This window comes from Periplaneta americana, chromosome 5 (assembly GCF_040183065.1).
Source record: "Periplaneta americana isolate PAMFEO1 chromosome 5, P.americana_PAMFEO1_priV1, whole genome shotgun sequence".
Lineage (NCBI taxonomy): Eukaryota > Metazoa > Arthropoda > Insecta > Blattodea > Blattidae > Periplaneta > Periplaneta americana.
The window spans coordinates 81,704,623-81,717,077 of record NC_091121.1 but is presented as its reverse complement, the minus strand read 5'-3'; the positions used below and the strand labels follow the sequence as shown (position 1 = coordinate 81,717,077).

Genomic DNA, 12,455 nt, shown 5'->3' with positions numbered 1-12,455 from the left:
CCTCAGTCCACTTTCTGTGCTCTCACTCCACTCTATCTTCTCTCATACCACTCAATGTCCTCTCAGAACATTCTGTATCCTCTCAGTCCACCTTCTTTCCTCTCGATCTACTCTATGTCCTCTCAGTCCACTCTACATCCTCTCAGTCCACTCTATGTTCTCTCAGTCCACTCTATATCTTCTCAGTCCACTTTATGTCCTCTCAGTCCACTCTATGTCCTCTCAGTCCACTCTATGTTCTCTCAGTCCAGTCTATGTCCTCTCAGTACTCTCTGTGTCCTCTCAGTCCACTTTTTGTCCTCTTAGTCCACTCTATGTACTCTCAGTCCACTCTATGTCCTCGCAGTACACTCTGTGTCCTCTCAGGCTACTTTCTGTCCTCTCGGTCCACTCTATCTCCTCTCAGTCCATTCTACGTCCTCTCAGTACACTCTTTGTCCTCTCTGTTCACTTTATGTCCTCTCAGTCCACTCTATCTCTTCTCAGTCCATTGTACGTCCTCTCAGTCCACTCTGTGTCCTCTCAGTACACTCTGTGTTCTCTCAGTCCACTTTGTCCTGTCAGTCCACTCAATGTCCTCACAGTCCACTCTACATCCTCTCAGTCCACTCTATGTCCTGTCAGTCCACTATATATCTTCTCAGTCCACTCTATGTCCTCTCAGTACTCTCTGTGTCCTCTCAGTCCACTTTCTGTCCTCTGAGTCCACTGTATGTCCTCTCTGTCTAATTTATATTCTCTCAATCAACTCTATGTTCTCTCAGTCCACTCTATATCTTCTAAGTCCACTCTATGTCCTCTCAGTCCACTATATATCTTTTCAGTCCACTCTATGTCCTCTCAGTAGACTCTGTGTCCTCTCGGTCCACTTTTTGTCCTCTCAGTCCACTCTATGTCCTCTCAGTCCACTTTCTACTCTCTCAGTCCACTCTGTGACCTTTCAGTCCACTCTATGTCCTCTCTGTACACTCTGTGTCCTCTCAGTCCACTTTCTGTCCTCTCAGTCCACTCTATCTCCTCTCACTCCACTCTATCTCCTCACAGTACACTCTGTGTCCTCTCAGTCCACTGTAAGTCCTCTCAGTCCACTTTCTATTCTCTCACTCCACTCTATGTCCATTCAGTCCATTCTATGTCCTCTCAGCACACTCTGTGTCCTCTCAGTCCTCTTTCTGTCCTCTCAGTCCACTCTATCTCCTCTCAGTCCACTCTATCTCCTCTCAGTACTCTCTGTGTCCTCTCTGTCCACTTTCTGTCCTCTGAGTCCACTCTATGTTCTCTCAGTCCACTCTATGTCCTCTCAGTACAGTCTGTGTACTCTCAGTCCACATTCCGTTCTCTCAGTCCACTCTATCTCCTCTCAGTCCATTCTACGTCCTCTCAGTACACTCTGTGTCCTCTCGGTCCACTTTCTGTCCTCTCAGTCCACTCTAACTCCTCTCAGTCCACTCTATCTCCTCTCAGTCCACTCTATGTCCTCTCAGTACACTCTGTAGCCTCTGAGTCCACCTTCTGTCCTCTCAGTCACTCTACATCCTCTCAGTCCACTCTAAATCTTCTCAGTCCACTTTATGTCCTCTCAGTCCACTCCTTATTATCTCAGTCCACTCTATGTCCTCTCAATACACTCTGTGTCCTCTCAGTCCACTTACTGTCTTCTCAGTCTACTCTATGTTCTCTCAGTCCAGTCTATGTCCTCTGAATACACTCTGTGTCCTCTCAGTCCACTTTCTGTCCTCTCAGTCAATTTTATGTTCTCTCAGTCCACACTATGTCGTCTCAGTACACTCTGTGTCCTCTCAGTCCACTTTCTGTCCTCTCAGTCCAATCTAGCTCCTCTCAGTACATTCTACGACCTCTCAGTACACTCTGTGTCCCCTCAGTCCACTTTCTGTCCCCTCAGTCCACTCTATCTCCTCTCAGTCCACTCAATGTCCTCTCAGTACATTCTGTATCCTCTCAGTCCATCTTTTTCCTCTCAGTCCACTCTATGTCCTCTCAGTCCACTCTACATCCTGTCTGTCCACTCTATGTTCTCTCAGTCCACTCTATATCTTCTCAGTCCACTTTATGTCCTCTCAGTCCACTCTATGTTCTGTCAGTCCAATCTATAACTTCTCAGTCCACTTTTCTTTCCTCTCAGTCCACTCTATGTCCTCTCAGTCCACTCTATGTCCTCTCAGTCCACTCTATATCTTCTCAGTCTACTCTATGTCCTCTCAGTACTCTCTGTGTCCTCTCAGTTCACTTTCTGTCCTCTCAGTCCATTCTATGTCCTCTCAGTCCACTCTATGTCCTCTCAGTCCACTCTATATCTTCTCAGTCTACTCTATGTCCTCTCAGTACTCTCTGTGTCCTCTCAGTTCACTTTCTGTCCTCTCAGTCCACTCTATGTTCTCTCAGTTCACTCTATATCCTCTCAGTACACTCTTTGTCTTTGAGTCTACTTTCTGTCCTCTCAGTCCACTCTATCTCCTCTCAGTCCATTCTACGTCTTCTCAGTACACTCTTTGTCCTCTCAGTTCACTTTCTGTCCTCTCAGTCCACTTTATCTCCTCAGTCCATTCTACGTCCTCTCAGTACACTCTGATTCCTCTCAGTCCACTTTCTGTCCTCTGAGTCCACTCTATGTCCTCTCAGTCCACTCTACATCCTCTCAGTGCTCTCTATGTTCTCTCAGTCCACTCTATATCTTCTCAGTCCACTTTATGTCCTCTCAGTCCACTCTATATCTTCTCAGTCCACTCTATGTCCTCTCAGTCCACTCTATATCTTCTCAGCCCACTCCATGTCCTTTCAGTCTACTCTATGTTCTCTCAGCCCACTGTCTATCTTCTCAGGCCACTCTATGTCCTCTCAGTCCATTCTATGTACTCTCAGTCCACTCTATATCCTCTCAGTCCACTCTATATATTCTCAGTCCACTCTATGTCCTCTCAGTCTACTCTATCTTCTTTCAGTCCACTCTATATCTTCTCAGTCCACTCTATGTCCTCTCAGTCCACTCTATGTCCACTCAGTCCACTCAATGTCCTCTCAGTCCAGAGTATCTCCTCTCAGTCTACTCTATATCTTCTCAGTCCGCTTTATGTACTCTCAGTCCAGTCTATGGCCTCTCAGTCGACTCTATGTCCAATCAGTCCACTCTATGTCCTCTCAGTCCACTCTATCTCCTCTCAGTCTACTCTATATCTTCTCAGTCCACTCCATGTCCTCTCAGTCCACTCTATGTACTCTCAGTCCACTCTATCTCCTCTCAGTCTAGTCTATATCTTCTCAGTCCACTGTATGTACTCTCAGTCCAGTCTATGGCCTCTCTGTCGACTCGATGTCCACTCAGTCCACTCTATGTCCTCTCAGTCCACTCTATCTCCTCTCAGTCTACTCTATATCTTCTCAGTCCACTCCATGTACTCTCAGTCCACTCTATGTCCTCTCAGTCCACTCTATCTCCTCTCAGTCTACTCTATATCTTCTCAGTCCACTCTATGTCCTCTCAGTCCACTCTATGTACTGTCATTCCACGCTCTGTCCTCTCAGTCCACTCTTTGTCCTCTCAGTCCACTCTATCTCCTCTCAGTCTACTCTGTATCTTCTCAGTCCACTCTATGTCCTCTCAGTACACTATGTACTCTCAGTCCACTCTATATGTTCTCAGTCTAATCTATGTCCTTTCAGTCCACTCTGTCTCCTCTCAGTCTACTCTATATCTTCTCAGTGCACTCTATGTTCTCTCAGTCCAGTCTCCGTCTTGTCAGTCCTTTCCCTGTCCTCTCATTGGATGTATAAGTTCCTAATTTTACGATAATTTGCAATTCTCTCATACATTTCCCAAAGAATTACTTCTATACTGGAATCGATCCCGGTTATTAATGTGTTGGATCACACTTGCTGTACCGCACGGGTTTACTGTGCTGGAGGCATCGTATCAATGCGACTCTGGTGTTGTGTCTATAAACTACGTCCACGATTTCATAGTTACAACTTATTGGCTTTTCAAATACATGATTGCAGGCTTTCTCTCATCGCTAAATAGTGTAGTGTTGGCTGCAATGCATACGTGCATAATTTCGAATGACGTAGTAGCCTTGCGCTCGTCCGCCATGACACTTGGCAACCTATCATTGGATTTAACCCAAATAAGTCAAGTAATTACATCCTTATGCATACTTATAAACAGAACAACATTTAAACTAAAAATTTCTAGTCTAAGGCCCTCTTAAACGCTATTTTTAAATAATTTACAATTCAAACCAAGGAAGTAACTCGTCAGGCTAGATAAATACACGTCACCTTAAAAAATTAAATGTTGAATGTCACCTTAACTTTAATTTGCACTTCATACACAACTTTTTAAGTTATTCTTGAATCTCCTTAAGGAAGGACGGCCCTCAAAGACCGCTGCAGGTAGGTCATTCCAATCATTTATAGTTCTATTTAAAAATGAGAATTTACCTACATCCGTTTTCTGTTTCCTACATTTGATTTTAAAATCATGATCGTTCCTACCATAGTACGTTGGCTTTTCTAACCGAGCCGTTATGTCTACCCATGCCTTCTGACCTAGATGTGCTCTATACAATGATGTTATTCTAGTTTTCCTACGTCTGTTTTCCAAAGTTTCCCATTTCAGTTCTTTTATCGTATCGTTTCCATCTTCTCTTTTACCTTTAACGAATTTAGCTCCCCTATACTGGATTCTTTCTAAGGAATTTATCTGATATATTCTATAGGGATCCCAACATGTAGTTTCGTATTCCATTAACGGTCGCACTAACGTTAGATATGCTATTTCCCTCGATTTGGGGCTAGCCTTTCTCAAGATTCTCATAATAAAGTGAAGTGCCCTCCATGCTTTACCCGTAACATTATCAACATGCTCTCCCCAAGAAAGTTTGGAGTTTAAATACACTCCTAGGTATTTACAACATTGTTCTTGCGGAATTACAACACCACTGAATTCGTAATTAAGACTAGTTTCCTCTCGGGTTTTACAAAATGTTATAGATTTACTTTTAGAACCATTTATTTTCATCCTATGCATTAACGCCCAGTTATAAATTTCATTAAAGTCTGTTTGAATAGCATCTACATCTGAATTATTTCTAATCTTTCTATAGATAATGCAAATAGCCTCACATTTGATGTAATATTCTGGCATAGGTCATTTACGTATATTATAAAGAATAATGGACCCAGAACGCTGCCCTGTGGCACCCCGGAACTTATAAATGATTTATTTAACCTGGCAGAGTTAAGGCCATACGGCCTTCTCTAACACTCAACCAGGAGTAAAACAGTGTTACAAAAAAACCACTACAAATTTACAACGTACACTACACAAAGTACACTACAATACTGATTTATAGATGGACAGATTATATTTTACTTCACCTTTATTTTTACTGTGCTAAAACAACCCAGGAAAATACGTCACAAATTACCACTCTTAATACAACTCGTAAATTTTCGTCTGCTAGTCACGATCTTTGTTTACATATTACAAGTTTTCGTTCAGAAAGCAAGTGTTCCGAAATATATTGAATATAGAGCCTAGCGGCAGGCGACCTATGATAGGATTACACATATTTTCTATTTTCTTAATATTTTATGTTTGTCTTTGTGAATGGGACTGGAATTTATCAATGTCTATGATATCACACCATTCAAATAATTATTTACTTACAAATTTATTGTTATGTATAGTTTTTGGATTATGACCATAGTATGTATTTAGTAAATACTTTGATGCTAAGATACGGACGGCTTACTTAAAAAACTGAAGCTAATCATTATTGTGGATGGTGATAATTTATCATCTTACGTTCAAATTAACCAGAAAAACCCAATTTAATTCCATTTACATACTTTCAGTGAAAATTTGTTTTTCAGTGTTATCTAGCAATATGACATCACAAAACTTCGCACAATGCTGTACTTGGAGGTAAGAAGGTTTTTAAACATTTTGAGGAAATTAAAATAGTATGTAAATAATTTTTTGTTCCGTAACCTACATACTTTCGCCTACAATGTTTAAGAATAGGCCTATATTTAACACTGCACATTATGTAATGGCTGAGGAAAATACACACACAATTTCAACAGCAAATAATGAAAATTATTCTTTTAGTTTCGCATGTAAAGTAAATGGTGAAATTCTGTAATACTATAATATTATGCAGAATGGAAATTATAAAAAAAATATTCAGATTGACGGAGGCCATAGGATACTTTAAATTATTCTAAAAATCTACTACTCATTTTGTAATTACGTGGATGGTTAATTACATTAGAAAGTTAGCTTCAAATACTGCGTAGTTTGGAAACAGCGAATCGTCAACTCACCTACGAAGACACATTCGCACTCGATCTGAACAGCAGCGTTCCGTCCCTCAGTCAGTCCAGTAGGCTTGCTAGACTTCCTAATGACAGGAAATAAAGACATGCATTAGTTTTTCATTTACTTTCCAAGGAAACAGTCAATTTATTGAAAAATCGACAATAGTACATCGTTCTTTATCCCTTATCAGTTTCTATAATAATAACAATAAAATCAGAATCGTATGGATATTACTTATCAAGTAAAACTGTGTCAACATTTAGGAGAAATTTACTTTTTCTCGGGAAAATACTCCTTTAAAAGCAATATACTACAAATTTTTGTTGCACTCTATCCAAGGAATAAGTTGTTAAAATCTGCACAGTTAGGCTATATTAGTTCCACTCTGTTTTCATTGTAATAATTATATGAGGTATAAAACTAAAAACGTCTCGGCTTCCCCAAAGGCTCTCTTCCCTCCGACCTCCCAACTAACATTCTATATTATGTATTTCTCGATTCGCCCATACGTGCTACATGCCCTGCCCATCTCAAACGCCTGGAGTTAATATGCCTAATTATGTCAGGTGAAAAATACCATGCATGCAGTTCTATGGTAAGTAACTTTCTCCATTCTCGTGTAACTTCAACCCTCTTAGTCCCAAATATTATCCTAAGAACCTTATTCTCAAACACTCTTAATCTCTGTTCCTTCCTCAAGCTGAGGGACCAAGTTTCAAAATCCTAAAGAACAACCGGTAATATAATAGTACATTATGCAACGAGCCTATAATGAATGTAATTAAGAAGTGAGTATGGATATTTATGAAACGAGCGCAAGCGAGTTTCATAATTTTCATACGAGCTTCTTAATTACCATTATAGGCGAGTTTCATACGACTTTTTATGCTCGACCATATTTCTAACTTGATATTATTAATTTTATTGTATCTGACCGTATGTTGTGAGATGTGCGCATACGCGAAAGTATTGATTTTTTCCGAGAAACAGATGTCCACATTGATCTTGCTAGGCCATAAGAACTTACAGAGATAATATTGAAATAAAATTAGACATTGAAAAACGAGATGACAAATTGAATTTATTTGAATATTATTTACAATTAACGCCAATTATTATAGTAACAGAACATAACCTTCTGCGACAGTATTGGATTACCATCCTCCGTGACTTTTCGCTAATTCTCTTTCGATTGCATATCCGAGAATAATCGATACTTGCGGTTTTATAATGGTAGAAAGCTGACCTGTCATTGGCTGAACAGTTGTAACCTGAGTCGTCATTGGCTGAAAGACCTGACCTTTAATGAGTAGGTGTACTTTAATGACATGCATTAAAGGTCTGCTACCAGGTGTATAATTACTACATTTCGGCATGGTCGAGCATAAATGTTTTATAAATTCTGTCATATTTTTTGACAGCAGACTAGATGACAAAGCTTCTCAACCGAATAATAACAGGCATTTCCCATATTTATTCTGCGTTTCATTTCTTCCCGAGTGTCATTTATATTTTTTACTCTTGCTCCAAGATTTTTTAATTTTTCCACCTCTTCAAAGGATAAATTTCCAATTTTTATATTTCCATTTCGTACTATGTTCTGGTCACGAGACATAATTATATAATTTGTCTTTTCGGAATTTACTTCCAAACCTATCTCTTTACTTACTTCAAGTAAAATTTTCGTGTTTTTTCCTAACATATTCACGTCACCAACACATACAAGAAGATGATGTAACTCGTTTAATTCCAAATCCTCTCTGTTATTCTGATCTTTCTTAATGGAATATTCCAGAGCAAAGTTAAAAAGTAAAGGTGATAATGCATACCCTTGCTTTAGCCCACAGTGAATTGGAAAAGCATCTGACAGAAAATGGCCCATACGGACTCTACTGTACTTTTCAATGAGGCACATTTTAATTAATCGAATTAGTTTCCTCGGAATACCAATTTCTATAAGAATATTATATAAAACTTCCCTCTTAACAGAGTCACATACTTTTTTGAAATATATGAATAACTTATATACTGTACCCATATACTCCCATTTTTATTGCAATATCTGTCGAATAAAAAATTCTGATCAATAATCGATATACGCCTAAAACCATACTGATCATCCCAAATAAATTCATCTACATAAGAAGTTAATCTTCTCAAAAGAATATTGGACAAAATTTTGTACGACGTCAAAAAAGTGATATTGCTCGAAAGTCACTACAGTTAGTCTCCTTCCCTTTGTTAAAAATAGGTACCATTATGGACTCCTTCCATTGTAATGGTACAATTTCCTTTTCTCAAATAGCAAATACAAGCTTACAAATTTTGCTAGATAATGCGCTTCCACACTCTTGTATTAATTCTGCTGGAATTTGATCAATACCTGCAGACTTGGACTTTTTCTGATTATTTATCCCAATTTCGTCTTCAGAGAGTTTGGATTCAAGTGTAATCAGCTCAGCAGTTTGTATTTGAATTTCGTCTCGATCTTTTCCATTTTGCCTACGTACTTTTAATAAATATCTAAAATCGTTTCTCCATCTGTTCACGATGGAATATGAGTCTACAAACAAGTCCCATTCTCATCCTTGATCACGTTTACCCTTGCCTGATATCTATTCTTAAATTCCTTTAAGCCCTTATATAAATCTCTAATGTTTTTAATTTTACTATTTGTTTCTACCTCATTCTCTTTCTCCTTTAAGTAATCTCTCTTTTATTCCTACATGTACGACTTGCTTCCCGCCTTTCATTGAAATAATGATCTCTACTTGCCTCAACAGGATCCTATACGGATTTCAATTTTGCCTGTTTCCTGCTTTCTACTACCATGGATCAATCTTCAGCAGACCACGGTTTCTTTTTCTTAGTTTCATAATAACCTATGCTCTGCTCAGCTGCAATTTTGATACTATCTCTGATATTTTACCACACGCTCTTAACAGCTAACTCTTTCTCAACTTCGTCGGAACTTCCTAAAGCGGCAAACCTATTTGAAATTTCGACCTGATAATGTTGGTTAGTTTCCTCGTCCATAAAAGCAATAATAATAATAATAATAATAATAATAATAATAATAATAATGATAATAATAATAATATGAAAATATATATTTTCGCTGGCAGAGCTAATGTCGTAAGGTCTTCTGTTCCATTCAACCAGCAAAGTATACATAGGCCTACATATGAACTTACAAGCTACAAGGAATACAACTGAGTTAGATATGTTACGTGTATACCCGTACAAGAGTGACTTATGAATTAAACAGTAAAATACTGGTATTAATAAATTAAACAATGAGATACGAACTGTGCAGCAAAATTACACTTATATATATATATATATATATATATATATATATATATATATATATATATATATATTTCAAGTAATGTTAGATAATAGGAAGAAGTAATTATTATCAGACAATTGTTCAAATACACCGCTATCAGGATGCATGTCTAAAGAACGAAGTTTCTATGTAATCAGTGAGCGTTAAAGTCAGTACAAATAGAATGAATTGCTAAGGTTATCTTTTAAGCTATTTTTAAGAAATGTTTATTGTCTTGCAGTCCCTGATATCCTACTTTCTGGCAAGGAATTACATTGTCATGAGACGGAGACTATAAAAGATGAGTAATTAACAAGAAAGATGTTCTATTAAGTGCTAGACTTAGCGTGCCAAAGTTAAGTGATCTAGTATTTATATCGTGGTTATAGTATAGATAAGAGAAACGAGACGAAAGGTAATTCGGTGACAAAGGTATGCAGAATTCGAAAGAGTAAAAGAGAAATGTGTAAACTTCTACGTTCTTTGAGTCGGAGCCACGAAAGACTTGAGAAGGACGGTGATATGTGATCATATCGCCGGATTTTGCACACGTATTTGACGCACATATTCTGAACTCGCTGTAGCTTGTCTGACAGTTCAGAACTTACGTTACGTATAATACGAAGCCTAGTTGATAGGCGGATTGGTTACCCTGCTGGAAGGAATGCCTAAAAGGTACGCAATGAAAAACGTGCAAGACGAAGACTGTTCTGTTCGGTCGATTGCTACCTAGCCTGTTAGATCGCTGGTGGCTGGTAGTAGGCTACAGAACCACTCATTTTTTCCAGCTACTAGCGACTTAAATGCCTTTACTGCACATGTGTCCTGAGAGTTCGTACAACTTCCCCACGTGCTAAACGCTTACTGCTATTCGTATCGACGCGTGTAATGGATTGTGAAAGTTTAATTTGAAATAATAATAATAATAGTAATAATAATAATAATAATAATAATAATAATAATAATAATAATTTATATTACATTAAAAATAAAATAATAACAATATTATTATTAAATTAATAATAAAAATGTCTCTCGCCAGACAAGTATAATACAAAAAAATTGTAAATTTACCAAATTCTAGCACTCCCTTAAAAGAGAGTGTTCTCATGCTGAAGGGAGGTTTCGATACATAATAAATTTACATACACAAATTATAATAAAATAACAACTAAAAATTAATAATTACTCATTACAAATTGCTTACATACATTTTTAAATTCCAAAGTGTTAGATGTAAATAGATATATGTATTTCTTTATGAATTTGTTATAAATTATAGAACCGGCAACAGTACAGTAGAACTCTAATTATCCGGACTAATAGGGGATAGTATGATCCGGATATGCAGGAATCCTGATAATTGGGTCGGACATGAAAAGAGTCTAGAAACAATAGTAGTTAAGCTACTCCATGTATTAAAAGTGCAAAATGACTATAGACCTACAGTTTATAATGAACAAAGTTACACATATTCAAACAAAATAGTATTTTAAATGGATTAAAATTATAAGAACTCTTCATTTTCCATACAGAACAGAACTTTACTTATGTATGGTAGTACAGTACACGAAATAAAAAACCTAAACATATGCAACTTTCTTTGAATAAAGAATTTCAAACTGTCCTGAAACATGATCCGGATATTTTGAGCTCGGATAATTGGAGTTCTACTATACTATAGTTGGAAGTAGTGCTCGTTAAACACTTCGGTTCAAACAAATGTATTGTATCTATATCTTTGGTTTTGTGTTTGTGACTATATGATCTGACATGTGTGTGTTTTTATGTATAAAAGTTAATAATTCATTGATATAAATTTGATGTATTTTCAAGACTTTAAATTCTAAAAACAATTTTCATTAGGTATTCAATGTTTAACAATGTTTGTAATCAGGTTCAACCCGACCACCAAACCCAGTATCTTTTTGTGAAATTGTGAGGTGAAGTAGGAGTTGGAATGGATAATAATAAACAGGCTTAGGATTCGAGACAATTAAGAATGAAGTGAAGTTAAAAGTGCAACGGATTATAGATGGAGTGAGGTGGCGCGGTGAGTTTTGTTTACCTGTGCGTTAGAGTACCTACAATCCGGTTCGTGATCAGAGATACAGTATTCTTCCGTCTCTCCCTAGGAAACGAACTCAGGCCATTACAGTTCATTTTCAATATATAGTGAACAGCTTTTCGAACTAGTTGTAAGTAGCAATGAGTTCAATCACCTTCCTGCAACTGATTTACACTTAATGTTCAATATCGGGACCCAAATTTTGCTATCTGGTTATCACAATTTGAGGACGTGATTTATTTCTTAAGAGCAACGAGTTGAAAATAACTTTCTAAATAATCACGTGTTATTAAAGGATTATCACACGGGAACAACAAGATATATCAATGTCGTAAAATTTTCGGCTTTGGAGTTTGAAATGTATTATATCAGCGAGTTTTGGTTCTAAGCAGCTAAGATTTTCTATAAATAATTCTGCACTTCTCAAGAATGTGTGTTATAAATCTAATTACTGTTTTATATACTTGAAGACAACTTAATTGTCAAGATATAAATTTCTCTTATGAAAATTTTACTAAATTGACTTAACTTGTTCTCCCAATATAGTCATCATATGTTATTTCAGATAATATTAATTCATTTAAGTTATACGTTTTCGTCAAGTTCAGACATTCTTAAAAACGCATAAATAAAGTTTTACTGCATTCAAAACATTTTGAAAACATGACTATAATGCGGAACTTTTCGAACACTCTGTATAACAAAGTTTTAGCAAT

At 37.2% G+C, this 12,455-nt stretch overlaps 1 long non-coding RNA gene across 1 annotated transcript in view; it reads right to left on the bottom strand.

Annotated features, from left to right (window-relative positions):
• LOC138699892 (uncharacterized) overlaps nt 1–12,455 on the bottom strand; it is a 561,221-nt gene that overhangs the window by 252,395 nt on the left and 296,371 nt on the right. Inside the window, exon 3 of the long non-coding RNA XR_011332114.1 lies at nt 6,346–6,422. This is a non-coding gene — a long non-coding RNA (uncharacterized lncRNA). The remainder of the gene's footprint in view (nt 1–6,345; nt 6,423–12,455) is intronic.